The sequence below is a fragment of the Leptonychotes weddellii genome, chromosome 1 (genome assembly GCF_054177405.1).
Source record: "Leptonychotes weddellii isolate Sample4059 chromosome 1, ASM5417740v2, whole genome shotgun sequence".
NCBI lineage: Eukaryota > Metazoa > Chordata > Mammalia > Carnivora > Phocidae > Leptonychotes > Leptonychotes weddellii.
In genome coordinates this window covers 68,299,651-68,322,396 of record NC_138369.1, presented here as the reverse complement: position 1 = coordinate 68,322,396, position 22,746 = coordinate 68,299,651, and the positions used below count along the sequence as shown (strand labels likewise).

General features: G+C 37.8%; 1 protein-coding gene and 1 non-coding gene across 4 annotated transcripts in view; one reads left to right on the top strand and one right to left on the bottom strand.

Annotated features, from left to right (window-relative positions):
• The window catches only part of UBE2E2 (ubiquitin conjugating enzyme E2 E2), a 351,397-nt gene that overhangs the window by 251,290 nt on the left and 77,361 nt on the right, over positions 1-22,746 (top strand). The window lies entirely within an intron of this gene.
• Positions 9,110-9,213, bottom strand: LOC115941570 (U6 spliceosomal RNA). The gene has a single exon (XR_004076304.2). It is a non-coding gene; the product is annotated as a U6 spliceosomal RNA (small nuclear RNA).

The following is a 22,746-nucleotide window of genomic DNA, read 5'->3' as shown; positions in this document are numbered from 1 at the left end:
ACAAATACTAGCAGGTAAGGACCAATTACCAATAACTACAAGATTCAGATGGGCCCAGTAACTGTGTGGTAGGAAGCAGAGGAAAAGACACAGGGCAGCTGAAAGCCCTGAGAGTAGGAAATCCCTCAAATTGTCAGCAGCTACTCACTGGCAAGCACATTAAGCCAATCAGAGTAGATGCTGAGATGGTAGATGGATGTTTTTGCAGGATCTAATTCATAGGTGAATACAAGGGGACCAGAAGCAATTCATTTTGATGGTGTTGGGTCATTCTGGTTCTTATATACTGTTGAAGCAAGCACCCAAAGCTCCCTTCCAAAACAAATCTTCTTATGGAGAAAAGCTGCTTGAAGTAGAATCCAAATTGAGCAGGACGGGACAATAGGGGAGGAGAAGGAAAAAGTTCAGATAAAAAGCAGGTGATGGCACAGTGACACAATAAGGTATCACCTTAACACCTGTCAGAACAGCTAGTATCAAAAAAGACAAGAAATAATCAGTGTTGGCAAGGATGTAGAGAAAAGGGAATCCTTGTGCACTGGTGATGAGAATGTAAGTTGGTGTAGCCACTGTGAAAAGCAGTATGGAGGTTCCTCGGACATTTAAAATAGAAATACCATGTAATCCAATAATTCTACTACTGGGTGTTTTACCAAAGAAAATGAAAACGCTAATTTGATAAGATACATGCACCACTGTGTGTATTGTAGCATTATTTACAAAAGCCAAAATATGGAAGCAACCCATGTGTCCATTGGTTGATGAATGAATAAAAAAGATGTGAGATATGTATATGGATATATATAAAAGTAGATTCATGTAATATTCCATTCTATATATATAATAGAGATTACGTACATATTGGAGATTATTATGCTAAGTGAAATAAGTGAGAGGAAAAACAAATACCGTATGACTTCCCTTATATGTGGAATCTAAAAAACAAAACAAACAAACAAAAACACAACAGAAATAGACCCATAAATACAGAGAACAAATTGGTGGTTGCCAGAGGGGAGTGGGGTATGGGAATGGGCAAAGTAGATAAAGGATAATGGGAGTTACAGGCTTCCAGTTATGGACTGAATAAGTCATGGGGATGAAGGTACAGCACAGGGAACATAGTCAGTGGTATTGCAATAGTGTTGTATGGTGACAGATGGTAGCTACACTTGTGAGCATAGCATAATGTATAGAGTTATGAAATCACTGTGTTGTACACCTGAAACTAATGTAATATTGTGTCAACTATACTCCAATAATATATATACAAATATATATAAAACTCTTAAAAATGATAAACCATAAAAAATGCTTTCTTTTTGTAAGAAGATTCAGTATAAATGAAAAAGAGCAGTAAATGAGTAAATAGGTAAACAGATAAATAGGGACGCCTGGGTGGCTCAGTCTGTCTTGGGCTCAGGCCATGATCCCAGGGTTCTGGGATTAAGCCCTCATGGGGCTCCCTGCTCAGCGGGGAGCCTGCTTCTCCCTCTCCCTCTGCAGCTCCCCCTGCTTGTGCTCACTTTCTCTCTCTCTCTCTCTCAAATAAATAAGTACAATCTTTAAAAAAAAACATAAATAAAGCAGATAATGACAACATAGGCAATCCCACAAAGTGGAAGTCCATTTTTTAAAAATCACTTTGTGAAAACAAGAAGAGAGAGAATTCTAGAATCATGAAGTTGGAAAAACTATCCTGGGCTATTCTTTTCAAAGTACAGGAAAACTTATTTCATTTTTTTTTAAAGGCAAAATTAAGCAAAGATTTTTAAGGAAAAAAATAAAATAATGTCCCAACAATGCAAACATGCCCCCAAAAGTCTACAAAGTAGATGGAAACTTATTTTAAAGTGAAAAAAATGTTTAATGCTATAGGATAAGAAAGAAAACGTAAATCAGAATTTGAAAAGATTGAAAAATTAGTTGATTGGAGAAAAATCCATGAAGTACCATATTTAAGAAACTCAAGGATGGAAAACATGAGCTACTGATTTTCTATCCAGCCAAACTTACCTTCAAGTATAACTACCACAGATAAATAGTTATGAATATTCCAAGAATTGAAGTGTTGTTCTCATGAGCTCTTGCTGAAGAATCTACTAGAGAACGAGTTTCAGACAAAAGCCCTCCCCCCTACCCCCCAAAAAACAAAATGAAACAATTGGAGAGATTTCAGAGTAAGAGCTGGCGAAATTCTGTTTCCTGGCACTAGGTAGTGGTCCATGTGACTCAGTTCTGGCCCCTGAGGTGGGGTGGCAGAAATACAAAGTACTTCCAGGCACCATCCACATTCTCTTCATTGATTGGCCTGCTGGGTGCAAAGGGTCTTGCACAGTATTTCTTGACACCAGTGGAAATCATATTATTTTTATTTCAGATATCTCAATATCTATGCCTCACTGCTTCAAGATTACAATAATTATTGGATTCACTAGTTTAAATTTTGTCATTGAATCTAATAAGCACATCTGTAGCACCAAATTTTAAAATACTTTGACAACCATATTTCAATATATTTCTTTTGTAATACTATGCATTTTATTTTATTTAAAGATTTTATTTATTTGAGAGAGGGAGAGCGCAGCTGGGGAGAGAGGCAGAGGGAGAAGTGGACTTCCCACTGAGCAGGGAGCCCAATGCGGAACTCGATCCCAGGACCCCGGGATCATGACCTGAGTTGAAGGCAGATGCTTAACCAACTGAGCCACCCAGGCACCCCAATGCTATGCATTTTATATAATACATTTAAAAACATTATTCTGAGAAGAGGTCCATATGCTTCACCCAACTGCCAAATGAGTCATGGAACAAAAAGAGATTAAGAACTTCTGATTTAAATGGAAAGAGATAGGGTCTCTAAATTAGTAAGAACAGAGTGCCTTTTCCCTACTCTGTCAGCATACATTGAAAATGGTTTGAGCAAGAAATTAACTTTTGTTGCATTTAAATGAAAATGATAAAAAAAAAAGGAAATTTTAAAAACTTATAGTGGAGGTAAGATCTTACTTGATTTCATTCAAATACTTTTATAGAAAGAACTTTATAGTTTTCTGAATGTTTCAGTAGCTTTCTGTTATTCAAAATCAATTTACGTGGTCTTCCCTGATTATCTCCAGGAGTCAAAAGAAACACCAACCTGTCTTCAATTTTTGTGGTTGGGCAGACTAGGCCAGACTGAATATTTATGTTACATGCCTGAGCCACACAGTGATTCTGGTTTTTACTTTACAGTGTAAGTCTGGTTCAAAGTGCTCTTTCGACTGTGTGGATATCAGACAGAAGTAAGTCCATTTCTGTACATTTTAGCACATTTTTTTTATAGTCTTCTATCACACACAAAAAAATCCCTCGTGAGATTATGATCTAATTGTAGTTATGAACTTTATTACTGAAGGGCACTTTAGAGGGTATCTAACCTACCATCCTCATCTTTTTAAGAGTAAACTGAGGACCAGAAAAGTTTCGATTTGTACATGGTCAGATTTACCAATGGTCACACAACCAAGGTGGCAGTCTTGGCTCAAACTGTGCTGTTTGCACACATGTGATGCTAACATTGTGCTGAACCTCAGTCTTCCATCACCCTTCCTTCTCTCCTACTGCCCTCCTGTCACAGTAGAAGTTTCGATGCTTCTGTCTGTGATTTCATCCTCCCTCTTGCCTGCGTACTTCGTATTCCATCCCCTCTTGCCTCCTCTTCAAGCCACATTCCTTTCTGCCCCTTCCCATCCAGACTTCCAGAAAGAGAAACACATTGTCTCTCTTTTAATCTTGTTTATTGTGCATTCCTTCCTTAATCCACAACCCACAATGCCAGACATTTCACTTAAACTGCTCTTCTCAAAGTCACGAACATCAGTTTTCACTGAAACTGATGGACCATTCTCAATGTTATTTTCTCTGCCATTCTGCAGTATGTTACACTGTTGACTTCTTTTTTTCCCCTTCAAGTGCTTTCCTCTCAGGCTCTGTAATCCCATGCTCTCCTGACTTTCCTCATTTGGTTCCTCATCTTAGGCCATACTTTTAAATGTCCATGAGTGTTTCTCATAAGAACATCCTCCTCATGTCTCCCTGTTTTCACTGCTGGTTTTCTCATAACCTGATGTACTCCTGGGGCTCTGAAGACGCACTGTGTACTGTTTTCTCACAAATCTAGTCTGCAACAGCTCTTTCACCTACTAAATTTCGTACTTGGCTGGGCATCGGCACCTGGGCGTACTATAGGCCCTTCAAATTCAGCATGTTCCTTTTGTGTCTTGGCTCCAGAATTCAGACTTCTTTCCAGGGCACTGTCATTACCACCATCATCTTCTACCTTGAGTCCTGTATAGCCTCCTAACTGGTCTTATGTCCCCAGTCTCAGCCCCTTCCTCACTGCTGTCAGAGTGGTCTTTCTAAAATGAAAATATGTTCATATTCACTTCTCTTTCTAAAAGTTATTTGTGATTCCATTGCCCTCAGGGTAAGTCCAGTGTAGCAGTGCATCAGAGGTGCTTTCGTGATCTGGCCCTGCTTACCTTTCCTGCCTCACCCTTTGCCATATAGCACCATACAGTGCCTAGTTTTCTGCAAGAAACTTCCTCTTGTCTGTTGCCTCCTGCACTTTGCCTATGCTCTTCCCCTCCCTGCCTTTCCTTCCACTCTCCCCTACTCTTGGATAACTTCTTTGAATCTCTCAGATCTCATCTCTCAAAACCTGGTTGAGGAACCTTTTCTCTCTGCTTCCATAAGCACTCTGTACTTATTCCTATTACACAGCATTTATCATAGTACATTGTAATTGTTCCTTAACGTGTCTGTCTTCTCCCCTTATTTGGTAAGACTCGAGAAGAGCAGCTGTGTCTTACCACCATGCCCCCAGGATCTAGCATTGCATTTTCTTTTAATGGATGAATTAACATACCCTTGGTTATAATAAAGACATTTTGTTTTCTTCACTGCAGTGGAACTAAAGGTAGGCTACAACTAGCCTTTGGGATCCACACCATATTTGGGATCCATACCTTATTGGTGAGACTTCAGCCCTCTGAAAAACTAAATAATTATATAAGCTCTGTTGGATCTCTGAAATAAATAAAATAGTCCTTTTCCAGTCTAGTGAGTTGTAATAAGGAAACACAGATTTTCCAGTGTTAAATGTTTGAAAAGAACCTTACCTTCAGTAATTCTGTGAGAATTCCTAGGAAAATTTTCCAAGTTCTCTTTTTTCCCTTTAGAGCCTGGGAAAAGATTTTCTTTCTTTCTTAAGGCTGTGTGTGTAATTCTTTTCTTTACCTCATGCATCTGGTTACAGTGACTTTGAATTAATTATAATGAATAAATGAGAAACAAAAGAATCAAATGACCTTTATTATACAAATACATCTGTACTTAAACGTTACCTAAGAACAGGTGGCTAAACCTCAGAAGACCCACAAATTTATCTGGTGAGCAAATTGTGAATATAAAACATTATCTTACTATTTTTTGTTTTCTAGATGTAATGCCTAAAATTCCAATTAACATAGTTGTTAATTATCCAGCCACTGAGACAAATAGCTTTTAAATCTACCTTTGTTACTTATATGCAGAGGAACATAGCATTTTAATGTTCATGAATGCTGTCAATGAGTTTAAAGAAGGTTAGTAATACACTTAAAAACCTCTCTAATACAACCCAGTGTATGTATTCTATAGGTGTTCTCTTTCACCTTCTTGGTTACCACCCGGGACCTGGGTTCTCTTGCTCAGTGTCTTTTTCTCTGTTTGGCCCCTTTCTGGTCCACACCAGCCTCTGGTATCTTCTTCCCATAAGTTTCCTTCTTAGGAGTAAGCCTGTGATAATTATCTTTGTTTCCTTGCCTTTACATTATCATCATGGGAGGTATATTTTTATCTGGTCATCATTGCTTTGCTCAGAGAACTGATGTTTTTCAAGCTCTCTTGATATCTCTGTTAGAGTATCAGAAAGGCCAATCAATTAGGTTTTTCTGTTCTTGGTATGCTTCTTAGTTTCACTGTTCTTACTTCCTGAAAGTAAGCATTCTCAGAGCTTCTGTCTCTGAAACCATTTTTCTAAGTGAAGTCTTTTGGCAACATTGTTAGGAAGAGTAATAACCCATTCTCTTTTCAGTTCTCCCTTAATATATTTTCTCTTGGTCTCTATTTGTAACTTCATTATAGTTAAATTGAATAAAATGAATTTCTTAAAATTCTAATCAATAAATCAAAACTTAAATCAATTAGGGTTTATGTTGGAGCAGGAACCTGCCAAGATATGAGTTTGGGCTTTCTCAAGAGTTTATTTTTAAAGCGTGATTAACCATGAAAGGGAAACAGATCTCAATTGTTTTGTGCTGGATTTTTTCAGTTAGACATGCAACTCTCTTTGAAATCCATGTGAGCCAAGTTTACAAACATAGTAGCAGGTCTTTAATATTTTCCTGGCATTGAGACTATTCTAGTAAAAGGAAGAACACATTTATATATGTTTATTCTAAGAGAAATATGCTTATATGTGATATCGTAACTACCAAAACATAGACCCTTCTCCTCAACTTCTGCTTACCTTAATTGCTGTACAAGGCCACTAAGTTGGCAAGCTGAGCATTAGAGGTGAACCTGTGAATACTTTTTTTTTTAAAGATTTTATTTATTTATTTGAGAGAGAGAGTGAGAGAGCACAAGAGCAGGGAGCGGGAGAGGGAGAAGCAGACTCCTTGCTGAGCAGGGAGCCCGATGCGGGACTCAATCCCAGGACTCCAGGATCATGACCTGAGCCGAAGGCAGTCACTTAACCAAGTGAGCCACCCAGGCGCCCAGAGGTGAACCTGTGAATACTTTTAATGTGTCTACAACAAATTGAGTCTTTTTGAACAAGCATGAGTTGATTTGTCATTTGCCATCTAAATAAGAGTCTAAATTTAAACTTAGAGGATTACTTTCTCTGTGTGACTTTTTGGGCTTTCAAAATGAACTGCCAACCCAAGCAGAAGCATGGAATACCCAAGGATTCCCATTCACTATATGAGTTATCTATTTTATAGTATTTGAAGTTCACCTGCTTCTTCCTTCCCTTTCCATATTGTTTTCTGCATTCCCTAAATAACCCAGCAAACAGATTTTCTTTGTAAAGTCGATTTTTGTTCCTTTTCCAACATATTTTTTTCGATATTGGTTTTTCTGTCTGCTATGTGGTGGGATTATTACCTGTCTTCAGAGGTTCTTGTTTGTTGCTGTTGTTTTTGAAATTTAAGAAATAGTGTTGGTGTTTTGACAGTTCAAATATTTTCTTAATACTGATAGTGCTTCTATGGGCAAAGACATTGAATATATTTATTATGCTTGATACTGTAAGATTTATGAAACTGGCAGTAGAAAACCACTAAAAGATACCCACAATTTAAATTTAATGAATCTAAAATCATTTGATTTTTCATTCTACTATGTTCAATGTTTAATAAACTTTTGTTATAATACATCTATGTATACTATAAAAGCTGCTACCTACATCATACATAAAGTTATAGGAATAATCAAATTGGAATGTTCTGACATTAACTGATAAGTTCCCGAGTTTATTATTTCCAACTGTGTTGATTTAACTCTGGAAGTTTGTGTGTTAAATTCCTTATTATTTCTTTTACTAAAAACATTTTCTGTCTAGTGCAGCTGAAGAGGTGTAATCTTTAACAGAATTGTAATTTAAGAAATTACATTGTGAATATATAGCATGCTCTGGTCCTAACCAGTGTAATTGTGTTTGCAGTGAATAAATTGTTAACCTAAAATAGAAAGAACTCTTACATGGATTAGGATAGTTTTTCTTGATATTTTGCAAATCCTGAGCCAGCTATGAACATACAACTAAATATTACAGTTCACAGAGAAAACAGTCTATCATGTGCTAATATATTTTTAGGAGCTTTTACATGATTGTTTTTGGAGTGGGAAAATACAACTCATAGAAGTAGATAAATTTCATAAAGTAATACCTAAATGTTCCATATATGTGTTTTAGGTTTTGTTTTGTTTTGTTTTTAAAAATAATTTGGAGGGCGTCTGGGTGACTCAGTTGGTTAAGCGACTGCCTTCGGCTCAGGTCATGATCCTGGAGTCCCGGGATCGAGTCCCACATCGGGCTCCCTGCTCAGCAGGGAATCTGCTTCTCCCTCTGACCCTCCTCCCTCTCATGCTCTCTGTCTCTCATTCTCTCTCTCACAAATAAATAAAATCTTAAAAAAAAATAAAAATAATTTGGAATCACTGCCTTTACCAAACCTATTTTATTGCTCCCCATTAGTTCTCACGATCAAACTGGGTGTTTATTTGCTTAGTGTTATCTTCTCATAAATTCCATGAACATAAGAGTTTGGTTTTGTTTGATGCTAAATCTGCATTACCTATGTGACCTACACATAGAAGGAGCTTAGAATATATTTGTTGAATACATGAATAAATAAACAAGTAAATTGATTTCATTATTTCTTAACTATTTCTAGGGGGTTGTTTCATTTCTCTTGAATTCACTGACGTATTTGCTTCAAACAAAATCTTGAATGACACAGCCTGTCTATAGTCTTTGGATAAAGGGGAGATGGGTTTGAGAAGGTACTTTGGATTCCTAAAATGTCATGATCTCATTCACTGGAAAGTAGCCATTGGCATCCCAGCTAACTTTTCTTTTACTGTATATCCACTTTCCCTGAGCTTAGTAACATGAATAAATAACTAATATACCATGGAGGGGTTGAGGGTCTGGGGAGCAAAGGATCAAGCAAACTGAATTCGTACACTTAGAGCACATCTAGTTGAAATATCCCCACGCTCACCTCTCCCTATGCCTCTCCTCCCCAGAAAGCAAGTAATTTTAATGTTGGTATTTTACTGATATTTTTGGTGAGTGATTAATAGAACTGGAATGTAGCTAATGGAAAGCGTTTGGCAGTATTTTGGGGAAACTTCCATGTAGAGAGATGAGTAGTCATATATTTAACATTTAAAACTTAAACATACTGTGCAAGATGAACATTTGTACGGATAGAAGGTTTTTTAAAGGAAACTCGAGAAAGACATTGCTTTTGTCGTTTTGCGTGTCAGTTTTTAGATTAACTTTTTTTTTTTTTTTAATATGGAACGCCTCACGAATTTGTGTGGCATCGTTGTGCAGAGGCCATGCTAATCGCTGTATAGTTCCAATTTTAGTATATGTGATGCCAGAGTGAGCACAAATTAACTTTTATTTTGGAATAATTTTAGATTTACAGCAAAGTTGCAAAGATAGTACCAAATATTTCCATAACACCTCACTTTCTCTACTTAAATTTTTGTTTTATTACAAGTGTAGGTCAAAGATACTGTGGGTTTGATTCCAGACCACTGTAGTAAAGCAAATATCGTAATAGAGTGAGTCAAATTAATTTTTTAATTTCCTAGTGCATATACAAGCAATGTTTACACTATGCTATAGCCTATTTAAGTGTGCAATAACATGTCTAAAAAAACAATGTACATACTTTAATTAAAAGATATTTTATTGCTTAAAAAATGCTAACCATCATCTGAACTTTCAGGGAGTTGATCTTTTTGCTGGTGGAGGGTCTTGCCTTGTTGTTGATGGGTGCTGACTAATGGGTGGCAGTTATTGAAGGTTGGGGTGGCCGTGGCAGTTTCTTCAAATAAGACGACAGTGAAGTTTGCTGCATCTGTTGACTCTTCCTTTCACGAACAATTTCTCTGTAGCACACAATGCTGCCTGATAGCATTTTACTCACAGTAGAACTTCTTTCAAAATTGGAGTCAGTTCTCTCAAACCCTGCCACTGCTTTATCAACTCTGTTTATGTAGGATTCTAAATTCTTTGTTGTCATTTCAACAGTCTTCCCATCATCTTCACCAGAGGTAAATTCATCTCAAGAAACCACTTTCTTTGCTCATCCATAAGAAATAACTCCTTATCTGTTAAAAGTTTTAACATGAGAATGCAGCAATTCAGTCCCGTCTTCAGGCTCCACTTCTAATTCTAGTTCTCTTGCTGTTTCCACCATATCTGCCGTGACTTCCCCCACTGAAGTCTTGAATCCCTCAAAGTCATCCATGAGGGTTGTCTTGTTCATGTTGATATTTTGACCTCTTCCCATGAATCATGAATGTTCTTAATGACGTTTAGAATCGTGAATTCTTTCTAGAAGGTTTTCAATTTACTTTGCCCAGATCCATCAGAGGAATCATTATCTATGGCAGCTGTAACCTTACAAAATGTATTTCTTAAGTAATAAGACTTGAAAGTCAAAATGACTCCTGATTCATGGGCTGCAGAATGGATGTTGTGTTAGCAGGTCTGAAAACAACATTAATCTTATTGGAAATCTCCATCAAGCTCTTAGGTGACCAGGTGCATTGTCAGTGAGCAATAATAATTTGAAAGGAATCATTTTTTTCTGAACAGTAGGTCTCAGCAGTGGAACTTAAAATAGTAAAACATGTTGTAAATAGATGAGCTGTCATGTAGGCTTTGTTGTTCGATTTATACAGCACAGGCAGAGTAGGTTTAACATAAATGTGTAAAAGCCCTAGGACCTTTAGAATGGTCAGTGAGTGGGCGCTTGGGTGGCTCAGTCGTTAAGCATCTGCCTTTCGCTCAGGTCATGATTCCAGGGTCCTGGGATCGAGCCCCACATTGGGCTCCCTGCTCCGCGGGAAGCCTGCTTCTCCCTCTCCCACTCCCCCTGCTTGTGTTCCATCTCTCGCACTGTCTCTCTCTGTCAAATAAATAAATAAATAAAATCTTTAAAAAAAAAAAAAAAAGAATGGTCAGTGAGTATTAGCTTCAACTTAAAGTCACCAACTGCGTTAGCCTGGAACAAGAGAGCCAGCCTATCTTTTAAATCTTTGAAGTCAAGCCTTTGACTTTTTCTCTCCAGCTATGAAAGTTTTACATGACATCTTTTTCCAATATAAGGCTGTTTCATCTACATTGAAAATCTGTTGTTTAATGTAGCCATCTTTATCAATTATCTTATCTAGATCTGGATCACTTGCTGCAGCTTCTGCATGAGCACTTGCTGCTTCACCTTGCTCTTTTATGTTATAGAGACGGCTTCTTCAACCTCCGGAACCAACCTCTGCTAGCGTCTGCAACTCTTCTGCAGCTTCCTCCCGTCTCTCAACTGAAGAGAGTTAACAGCCTTGCTCTGGACTAGGCTTTGGCTTAATAGAAGGTTGTGGCTGGTTTGATCCTCTGTCTGGACCACTAAAACTTTCTCCATATCAGCAATTGGGCTGTTTTGCTTTGTCATCATTCGTGTGTTCACTGGACCAGCACTTTTAATTTTCTTTAAGAACTTTCCCTTTGCACTCACAACTTGGCTGCTTTCTGCAGGAGGCCCAGCTTTCAACCTGTCTCAGCTTTCGACACGCCTTCCTCACTAAATTTAATCATTTCTAGCTTTTAATTTAAAGTGAGAGATGTGCAACTCTTCCTTTTATTTGAACACATAGGGCCATTGTAGGGTTATTAATTGGCCTAATTTTATTACTGTTGTGTCTCAGGGAATAGGGAGGCCCACAGAGAGGGAGAGAGAAAATGGCCAGTCAATAGACCAGTCAGAACACACAGTTTTGGGGCGCCTGGGTGGCTCAGTTGGTTAAGCGGCTGCCTTCGGCTCAGGTCACGATCCTGGGGTCCTGGGATCGAGTCCCACGTCCAGCTCCCTGCTCAGCGGAGAGCCTGCTTCTCCCTCTGCCTGCCACGCTGCCTACTTGTGCTCTCTCAGTATCTCTCTGTCAAATAAATAAAATCTTTAAAAAAAAAAAAGAACACATGCAATTTTTATCGATTAAGTGTGTTGTCTCATATGGGTGTGGTCATGGTGCTCCCAAAACAACTAAAATAGTAATATCAAAGAGCACTGATCACTATAACAAATATAATAATAATGGGAAAGTTTGAAATATTGGGAAAATTACCAAAATGTGACTCAGACACGAAGTGAGCACATGCCGTTGGAAAAAATGGTGCTAACTTGAGACCTTAAATTTGTAAAAAATGTAGTATCTGCAAAGTGCTATAAAGCAAAGGATAATAAAATGAGGTATGCCTGTATTTAAAAAAAAAAAAGAATGGAGCATAAAAAGGCACAACTACTAAACAATATGGTATCCTGGATGGAATCCTGGAACAGAAAAAGGACATTAGATAAAAACTAAGGAAATCTAAATAAACTAAGGACTTTAATAATAATAATATATCAATCTTGACTCATTACTTTTGACAAATGTACCATACTAATGTAAAATGTTAATAATAGAGGAAACTGGCTATAAGGTATATGAGGACTATACTATTTACCTTTGCAATGTTACTATAAATTTAAAATTTATTTAAAATTAAAAGGTTTAAAATAAAATATAATCCCATCCCCCCCCAAAAGTTAACCATATGTTTATTAAGTATCTACTCTGCCCTCAACCCTTTTTGGTCACTGTTAAAAGTGTCAATTCCTTGGTGAGCGCTATGAATTGTATAAGACTGATGAATCACAGACTTGGACCCCTGAAACAAATAATACATTATATGTTAATTAAAAATTTTTTTTCCTTTTCATTTTTTTTTGTTTAAAAAAAAAAAGAAAAAACAAAGTCCTTCTTGGAGAAATTAAAAAAAAAAAAGTGTCAGTTCTTTGTGAAATCACATTGAATCCAAAAATGCTCTTTTAGGTACTGGGTTCCAGATACCATTGTAGCTGACAAGGATGCAAAGGTGAGTAAGACATAGTACCTGCCCCCAAGGGACTCCAGTCTGCTGAAGGCTGAGAACAACATAGCCTAGGTTAGTGCTGTCACGGAGACAGAAGTCATGGCCTATGGGAAACCAGGGATAGGGATCATTTATTTTGCTGGGGCTGGAATGAAACTAAGTGTTAGAAAATGGCTAACTCTGAGAAAAATACAATAGACTGAATACCGAAGGAAATTGAAACAAATATCTGACAATTTGAGGGTGGTAGCAAGAATATAGGGACATTCAGAAGAAACTAGAGTAGTGAGAACTGTTTTCCAGTGGTGACTACAAATAGAACTGTAAAATTTTTAATCCCAGCAGGAAACAAGTTCAGTATAAGCCAACACTTTTCTTATATCAAAAATTGATGTGGGGGCACCTGGGTGGCTCAGTTGGTTAAGTGACTGCCTTCGGCTCAGGTCATGATCCTGGAGTCCCGGGATCGAGTCCCGCATCGGGCTCCCTGCTCGGCGGGGAGTCTGCTTCTCCCTCTGACCCTCCCCCCTCTCATGTGCTGTCTGTCTCACTCTCTCTCTCAAATAAATAAATAAAATCTTTAAAAAAAAAAATTGATGTGATACAGGAAAATATTAAGAATATAACCTACAAGAACAAAAAAATAGTATTCTTGTTCTCCCAAATGAGAAGCTGGTCTATACCAAAATAGCAAATCCAATTCTGTTCTCATTTGGTCACCCTTTTACCTGTTATGTACAAAAAGTCATCTTTAGTTAGATAGACCAAAAATTAGAGAAGATTCAGAGAACCAAAAGAAGCATAAATGAAACTAAAGCCATTTTAAAAGCCACAAAATTGCTTCTACCTTCCTAATTCCCAGTAATTAAAAGGTCTATAGGAGAAGGGCACTGACAATAATGGTTTTTTGAACAGAGGTAAAGGAAAAGACCTTAAATTTAGCAAAATATAATTAAGTGCAAGAAAAATTTCCTAACTTGAAGAATTAAACATACATACTTTAAAGTAAGTAATGGGAGGAAACTGCCCTCCTTGATTTAGGGAGCTGTCCTGCCCTTTGGTGAAGGTCTAGAAACAGATAATTGTTTATAGCTAAAGAGGGTACTCTTTGGTTCAAATATGATATTAGATATTAACAGTGTATTAGCAAGTATACAAAATAGTAATGACTGTTTAGTGATCTTAACACATAAATATGACAGCTACATTAGATTTGGGTTCCCAACGGAAAATTAAATCCATCAAAAGCAAAGAAGAATCCCAGCTGTCATAAGCACTTGACAGATTCAAAGAAGATAGGGATTTCCTGTAATCTATTCTATTCTCAATCTTTTGTTTCAGCTGTAACATGTCTATCCCTTCAAATGCTATTCCAGCCAGTCCACCTGTATCAGATGTATAATAGCTTTTTATAAGTAGTAGCAGTTTTTTCTGTATATAGACAATACGAGTGACCATCTTCAGGAGTAATTGTTTTTCTTTAGAATCAGACTACTCTTACTTTTTTCATTTGAATTGATTACTGGGTGCTTTCAGAGCTTTGCTTTTCATATACTACATATATTGTAGTCACACTATGTCCTTAGCATTTGTTTCAGTTTATAAAGAATACAGTTAGCCTTTTTAATGCTTCAGTCACAATTAAATCTCCCCAAATGTTAGGAATTCGTCTTTCCAAGGCTGAAGAGGTGTTTTTAATTATTCATTCCTGGGTTTTTTCTTACAGCAGCCTCAGCTGTGCTTTTTTATTCAAAGGTTAATGCAAGCTGAGAAGTGGGTAAATTAAATCTGCTTGGTAGCCAACAACCCTACGTATTAGCAGACACTGTAAGATGGGGATGGGCAGTATAAGTTATTTCCACCATTGTAGCACTGCAAAAAGCAAAAACCACTAAATCCCTCAAAGATAGCCTACACTGACAGGAATTATTACGGGATACTACAAATGGGTGGTTCTTAAATAGCAGATCTTCAGCAAAATCTGTGTTTTGCTTACAGAGAGAGAAGGCAATGGCTGAAATCAGAAAGGTAATAGCTTTTGTAGAAAATTGATGTAGATACCATGACTAATGAACTTTGTATAATATTAAATCACTAAGTTGAGTGCTGGGAGTCACTTCTATAAGTGTTTTACAGGGGCAGACTGCAAAATCTCTCATGAAAGCAAGAGTATAATGTTCTTAGACAACTAGGCAATATGAAAGTGCTGTCATAGCTCCACCCCTCCAGTTACTGTGAGGAACGAAATGTTGCTAGAGCCTTTCATTTGCTTCCCTTTTATTTTTTTTAAGATTTCATTTATTTATTTGAGATATCTAGAAATACAGCGAGAGAGCGAACACAAGCAGGGAGAGTGGGAGAGGGAGAAGCAGGCTTCCCGCAGAGCAGGGAGCCCGATGCGGGGCTCGATCCCAGGACCCTGGGATCATGACCTGAGCTGAAGGCAGACGCTTAATGACTGAGCCACCCAGGTGCCTCTAGAGAATGAATTTTAAAGCCACTCTTATACAGCATCTGAGAATTTGGACTTGGTGCAGTCTCAAGATGTTGTTATAGGATGGAACATGTAAAACTGAAGTTATTCTTTACTGAATTATTAACCAAGAAAGATGGGACTTAGCAGTCACTTGTCACTTTCTTTCATGAGCTCAGTATTGAGTAGGGAGAAGCATGAGAGACAGAGACATTAGTATACAAGGTGTCATACAGCAGGTCCAGAAAAGGGAAGTCAGACCCCCTAAATTTATTTCCATGTCTTGGGTCCAGGAGTAAAGGATGAGGTGAGCTTCAGGACCCTGATTCAGCCCTACTAGTTTCTCATTTACCTGATAATATTAATAGCATAAATTTTATAACCCTTACTATGGGCCAGGCACTATTTTAAGCTGTTTATATGTATTAATTCATTTAATGCTCACATCAACTCTATGAGGGAGCCATCCTTTCAAAAGCAAAGGAACAGTAGGAGACTAAATATCTTGCTTTCATTCACACGGTTAGTGGCAGAGCCAGGACAACCCCTGCCTGTCTTGATCTGAAGCCCACTGTCTTTACTATTATACTAACAGACTAGTGTTTTACAAAAGATGGTTATTTATTATTTTTCAACAGACATTTACTGTGTATCTGTGTGTGCGGTTTGCTTTTGCCATTGACCTTTTAGTTGACCTGCTGGAAGAGAACAGTGATGGTGGGTCTTGGAGCCAGATAGCAATGTCGGGGATACAAAGAAAAATGCAGGTTGTAGGATACCGCAGCCAGTATTTTGGGGAATAAATTAGACATAGGAAGAAATTATTGTTTACCATTTTCCTATACAAAAACAAAAAATGTTCTCAGCCAATGAAAAGTGTATTGAGTATATTGGAGGTATTTAATCTACTTGGAAAACAAATTGCCTTGATAATAACTCTATACAAATAAACAGATAAACCTTAACTATACTAGGAATAGTTAACTGTCGCTAAGATCTGCCCCCTGGTAACTTTCAAATGGAATTTTTACTTTGACACAGTATTATAAATGTTAGAAAACAATAAAGCTGCATTTGGAATGATACCAGGGAACTTTACATTCTGCCCTCTGTGAATAGTAACATTTTTGAGAACTAAAGAATTTTGGGAAGGATTTGGCTTCCTCAGAACTGTGTAGGGCAACAGTGGCTTACACTCTTGTCAAAAGCTTATTTAACCTGCAGATAAGATCAATAGACATGTTAAAACTGTACAGCCTTCCTATCTAACATGTGCATGGGGCGAAATTTTAAATAATAAAGAAATATTACCTGCTACATTGGCTAGCTCACATGCCGGTATTGTTCTTACAGTGCAGATAAGAGAGGCTAGCCCTGGAAATCCTGAGTACCTTGCGACCTTTCATCTCTTATGCAGAATAGAGAAAAGGCACAAGCATCAGGGTGGGAGGTGGGCAACAAAAGCAGTTGCAAGAAGTGGTATACTTGCTAAAGAAATGGAAAGAGTAGCATAAGATCAGTTTTTCTAGTTTGAAAAGCTAAAAAAAAAAAAAGAATTGGGTAGCTAAAATAAAAATGGCTTTTCACCAAACCTAAATCTAGTCCTTGAAACGTGCCCAGGATAAAAAGATAAAAGAAAACCCAGGTGTTAGTGTCAATCTCTGGTCTCCTGTCTTACACCGGGCAGTTCATCATAATGGTAACTATATAGTTTTTCCAGTTGAGTCTTCCTTTCTAAGTTGATAGTGGTTGTAAAACAGTAAGAGCCTCTCCTTAGGATCAGAGGGCTCAGGTTTTCTTCTATGGGTGTGGTCTTGAGCAAAGCACTTCACTTTGTAGAAACTTACCAGTTTTGAAATGAAGGCTTTGATAGAAATGATTTTCAGTGGGAGAGGAGCTTTTTCATTTTTTGGAATTATCATCCCCCACCAAATACATGCCAAGAATCACTTCTGAAGGAGGTAATTTTTTCTAAAAGAAGAGGAGATGTTGAAAAAGAAAAAAAAAAAGGCTGCAAACAACTTGATTAACTTATTTCTAGAATCCTTTCAGCTAGCTAACAGATTAAAAATCCTATCATTCAGTATTTTAAGTAATAATTCAATAATTTAAGTATTTTAAGATTGATTTTATGCCTAGTTGTCTAACTCAGTGAAATTCCAGTCCAGTTCTAATGCTTCTGCTTCTTCTGTGTTATGAAGAAAAGTTGAACTAGATGGTCTCCCAAGTCTTTATAATTGTAACCTTATTTCTAACAACCCACATATATAAAATAAGATTTGGTTCTTTTTGACTGTGACTGTCTTTGTCCTTATAAGTGAATGTGTCTTATAAAAATGCAGCTTGAGAGGAAAAGGAACCATAGGCAGTTTTTCCCTGTGGTCTTCCTTCCTGCTTCTCAATTTCTCTGTTTCTCCTTGCTCATTATTTCATACAGCTATGTCTTAAAATTTTAAGTCTGTTGCGCAGTTGCTCACTGCAATATATCACACATTGGGAAAATAAAATACACACAGCCACCCACCCACATACCATACACATAATATAGAAAGAAGCCTAAGGTGTCATCAAGTCACTGAGTCAGTCGTTGTTTCTCAGTAACTTACAGAGGGCTAGTTTTACTCACTAAGGACGCTATCTTATTAGCTACTGCCTTCCCTGGGAAAAGGAAGTGTTGTGATTATTAAGCTAATTTTATTTTGTTTAAAAACCTGTTTTTCTCCAGTTTTTTCGTCTCTGCTAGGTTGTTGACCCTCTTAACATAGGATACAAATTATATAACAGTAGTGACTTTAAAGTACAATTTGGTAAAAGATATCTACAGTCAACTGAAATCTTGTTTTGTTTTGTTTTTCACATCTCAAATCTGGAAAGTGTGTTTGAGGACAGAGATCCTTCTCCTTAATTAAGCACTCATTGATAAAAAGTATAAAATAATTCTTTTTCTTGAAATATGTCAAGAATAAGGACCAGACTGCTAAGAACTGGAAAGAAAAATATATGAAGGAGAAAATATTAATCATTCAGTTCTGCTTAGAACTTAGTATACAGAATGGATCTTTTCTATCACCACTGTTGTATCCTAATCTCTTAAAATGTGGTGGACTTTGGTGTTACTGGTCTTCAAAAAAAAAAAATTACTGCATACAAATATAGGAGACCTCAGGAGTTTATGAAATACCATTCTTCATTTGCCCTCTCAAGAGCTATAATCCTGGCCTATTTTCTCAATACCCTCTTAGCTATAGGGGATTTTTTTTTTTTTTCACTATCAGAATGAATTCTTTTTTTCCTATGACCCAAATAATGCTGTTTCTTAAGATTTCTTCTTTTCCAAGTATTAAAGGTCACATAAATGACTTTATAATGCTGTGTTTACATAGGATGTTACCACTTCCAAAGGAGTACTTAGCCTTTGAGGGTAAAGGAGATGTCCCCAAGGAGAATGTAGCTAAATTGAGGCCTAAAGGACAAATAGAATGGTCAGACCTACAGAGAATCTTATCCAAAGCCAGGAGACAAAAAAAAAAGTCCAGCTCCCTTGAAAGTTTTATAAGTAGGTCCAATATGACTGGAGAATGGAGCTGGAGGAAAGGGGAGTGGCAAGGGATGAGGCCAGAGAGGTCAGCTGGAGGCAGATCTTTTTGAAAGACTTTGTATGCTTCAAAGGAATTGGGGCCTGATCTTGAAGGTATTAAGAAGTCAGAGAAAGCAGGAAAACAGAAGATCCCATTTAAAGGATTTTCTGGAAATTGCCCTATCTGCAGTTTGGTGGATGGATTGAAGGAAAGCAAGACTGGAGGTAGGGAAATAGCATGTTGGTGCCATCATCTAAGTGAGAGCTAATGCAGCCAGTAGACAGATTATAGAGATAGCTTCTGTAGGCTTTGGGGAATTAAGAGAAGAGAAGGAGGAAGGAAGCATAGTCAAGGATGACTCTTGGGTTTCCTGCCCTGTTAGAGGTTCCATCAGTGTTAGATAGGTTGTCAGAGGCAGATAATAACATACCTAGAATGAAGATGAAGAAACAGGGTAACTGAGGGTAGAACCCCTAGGAAAGCAGACATTGAAGAGATGTTACTGAAGAGGACAAAATAATTGGAGAAGTTACCCTAAAGTGTAGAGAGAGACTCTTGGAGAGATACCTGGGGAAGAGAGTTTTTTAGGAATCAGGGAGTAGAAGCTACAGTTTCAATAAAATGAAAACAAAAGGCACTGTTGGATTTAGGAACAATTAGGTCAGCTCATGGCCTTGAGAAAAGTCTGAAAACATTTTCCCCCTTGAATCTCCCCACTTCCATATGTTTTTTCTCATTTCATTCATACAGTGGTGGTATTTCCCCTCTTTAGCTGCTTTTCCTACTGTCCTTATCTGTAACTGGTCTGGCCTTGCTTTTGTATTTTTTTAAAGGATGGGACTATTCTTTCCTTCCAGTTTGACATTAGAGAAACATACATTATTGTGTTATAAGCAGAAAGCTCAAGATTCCTGCAGCTGTTTACTCTCAAAGGCACTTTGGACATATGTGCAGCATTTCATTTGCCTGTGAACATTGTGCTCATCACTGAAAGGGATGAATTCAGCTATGTGGAATCTGACAGATAAGCAGAGATTTCCAGAGCTCCTGAGAAATCCCTCGTACTGTCTTCTCTTCACTCTTCTGTCCCCATCAATTTCAGGTTATTGTTGGCACATCAGAGATTCTCTACAAAGGCACGTTTCTTGTCCTTTGGAGCCAAGATCCCTACATTGCCTGGGCTGCCTTACTCTTTTTCTATCTTAGAGTTGATGTTAAATGAAAAGGCAGCAGGCACAGCCAAAAACTCTTGGTCTTAGAGTCACAGCTGTGGCACAGCACATTGAAAGTATTCAGATGTATTTAAAACATCGTAGGATCTTAAATAAAGACACAGTGAGTGCTTAGTCCTTTTCAGCATTTTTATTGTACATGTGTAATATTTCATATGTGTAGAAGGGTTCATCCACTGTAGGCAGCAGCATAGAAAGCTGAACACAGGGGCGCCTGGGTGGCTCCGTCGTTGAGCGTCTGCCTTCGGCTCAGGTCATGGTCCCAGGGTCCTGGGATCGAGCCCCGCGTCGGGCTGCCTGCTCAGCGGGAAGCCTGCTTCTCCCTCTCCCACTCCCCCTGCTTGTGTTCCCTCTCTCGCTGTCTCTCTCTCTGTCAAATAAATAAAATCTTAAAAAAAAAAAAAAAGCTGAACACAGTTTACAAGGTTGATTCTCTAACAGAATTTCTCCAAGCGGCAACTTTGGTTACAACTAATTTGTAATTTTCTAACTGATATTTGCATTTTAATAGATTTATCTAATTGCATTTTATTTTGAAATGTAACTGTTAGCTGTGTTTATCTTTCTTCTTTAAAAAATAAAATCTGAAAATAAAATTAAGGGTATTGATCATTAAGAATACTGCAAGTGAGAAAACATTGCTAAATAACCACATACCTAAAAATCCTGATGTTGAATAAACATTCCATTCAATGCAAAATTGGATTTCCTGGAAGTGGCAGCTTTGATTTCTGATGGTTTCCAAAGTTCTGCCCTATCTAAATACATACCCTAAGATTAGATTGCAGGATGATGATGGTGATAATGGTGGTAGTGAAAATGATTATTAATGTCTGGGTCTTGGTAGCCTGTTTTCTAGTCCGGGGATCTTGAAACCCTTCTTATAAAATCCCCAGGCAATTAATCTTTTGAGTGTGTTGATGAATTTCTGTATCATCCACAAAGCGTAACAACACCTAGAATAGCAGCAGACATTTGGAAGCATACTGTTTGAGCCACTACAGGCCCCATTTTCCAAGCTCTCCTAAAACTTCACTTACTCCACAAGGTTCATGCTGTAGTTGCCTCATTTTGTAGATGAGGAAACTAAGACACTGAAAGATTATATGGGGAGATTACATATTCACCCAGGGCCCTACAGGCCTTACATGGTAGGACTAGGATTCAGAAAAGCAAGTCTGGCTTAGAGTCCAGTCATGTTCTTCATCATCGTTCTATAGTGCCCGTGTCTGCGGCACTAACTTTTATTTGGTCAGCTTAAGGGGGAAGTGATCATTGAAAATATAAGATGGTCTGCAGCTTCGGCTTCTCACTTTTTTGGTCCAAAGTATATAAAAGCTCATTCTTCTGTTTTATATAAATCCAAATAATTCTGACATATTAAAAAAAAAAAAAAAAAAAAACTCGGGCGCCTGGGTGGCTCGGTTGAGCGACTGCCTTCGGCTCAGGTCATGATCCTGGAGTCCCGGGATCGAGTCCCGCGTCGGGCTCCCTGCTCGGCAGGGAGCCTGCTTCTCCCTCTGACCCTGCCCCCTCTCATGTGCTCTCTCTCTCTCTCTCATTCTCTCTGGCTCAAATAAATAAATAAAATCTTTAAAAATAAATAAATAAATAAAAATAAAAATTAAAAAAAAACTCATTTGGTCAGTATGGGCTACTGGAGCTACTAGATCTGTATTGCCCAATGTATGTGACCACTAGCTACATGGAGCTATTTAGATTTAAATTCATTAAAATCAAATGAAATTGAAAATCCACTTCCTCATTCTCACCAGCTCCATTTCAAGTGCCTGAAGGCCACGTGTGGCTAGTGATCCATACCGGATAAGGATAAGAACTAAAACATGTTCATTATCACAGAAAGTTTTATTAGACAGCACTGCTCTAGAACAGTATTGTCTAACAGAAATACAGTATGAGCCACTTGTGTAATTTTAAATTTTCTAGGAGCCACATTAAAAAATAAAAAGAAATAGGTGGTAAGTTTTAATATCTTTTTAGTTCAGTGTATCTCCAATACTATTATTTCAACATGTAATTAAAAAGTAGTGATGTATTTTACTTTCCTTTGCATTGTCGTTGAAATTCAGTATATATTTTACAGTTACAGCATATGTGAATAAGTAGCCACATTTCAAGTGCTCAGTAGCCACATGGCTACTGTATTGTACAACACAATTCTGTACTTTTATTCCAGGATTTCTCAACTGAAACATATCAAAATGGGAGTGGGACAGAGGGCTGTGTAGTTCAGGAACCACTGCTCTAAGCTTTGGAACCGCAAGTGGTGTAGACATGCCCCTTGTAAGATGATAGAGGAGGCCAGACTGCTGAGACTTAATCTGTATATATTAGAGAAGTATTGTAAGTTTTAGATGCATTTTAAAACACCAGTCTGTGTTCAAGATAGTTTGTTACTACTAGTATTTTTTTTTAAAGGCACATTTGGACAGTATAAACCAACTCAGAGGGGCGCCTGGGTGGCTCAGTCTTTAAGTGTCTGCCTTCGGCTCAGGTCGTGATCCCAGGGTCCTGGGATCGAGCCCCACATCGGGCTCCCTGCACCGCGGGGAAGCCTGCTTCTCCCTCTCCTACTCCCCCTGCTTGTGTTCCCTCTCTCGCTGTGTCTCTCTGTCAAATAAATAAATAAAATCTTTAAAAAAATAAAAAAAATAAAAAACCAACTCAGAGTGATGTTAGCTGTGTTATTTAATCCATTGT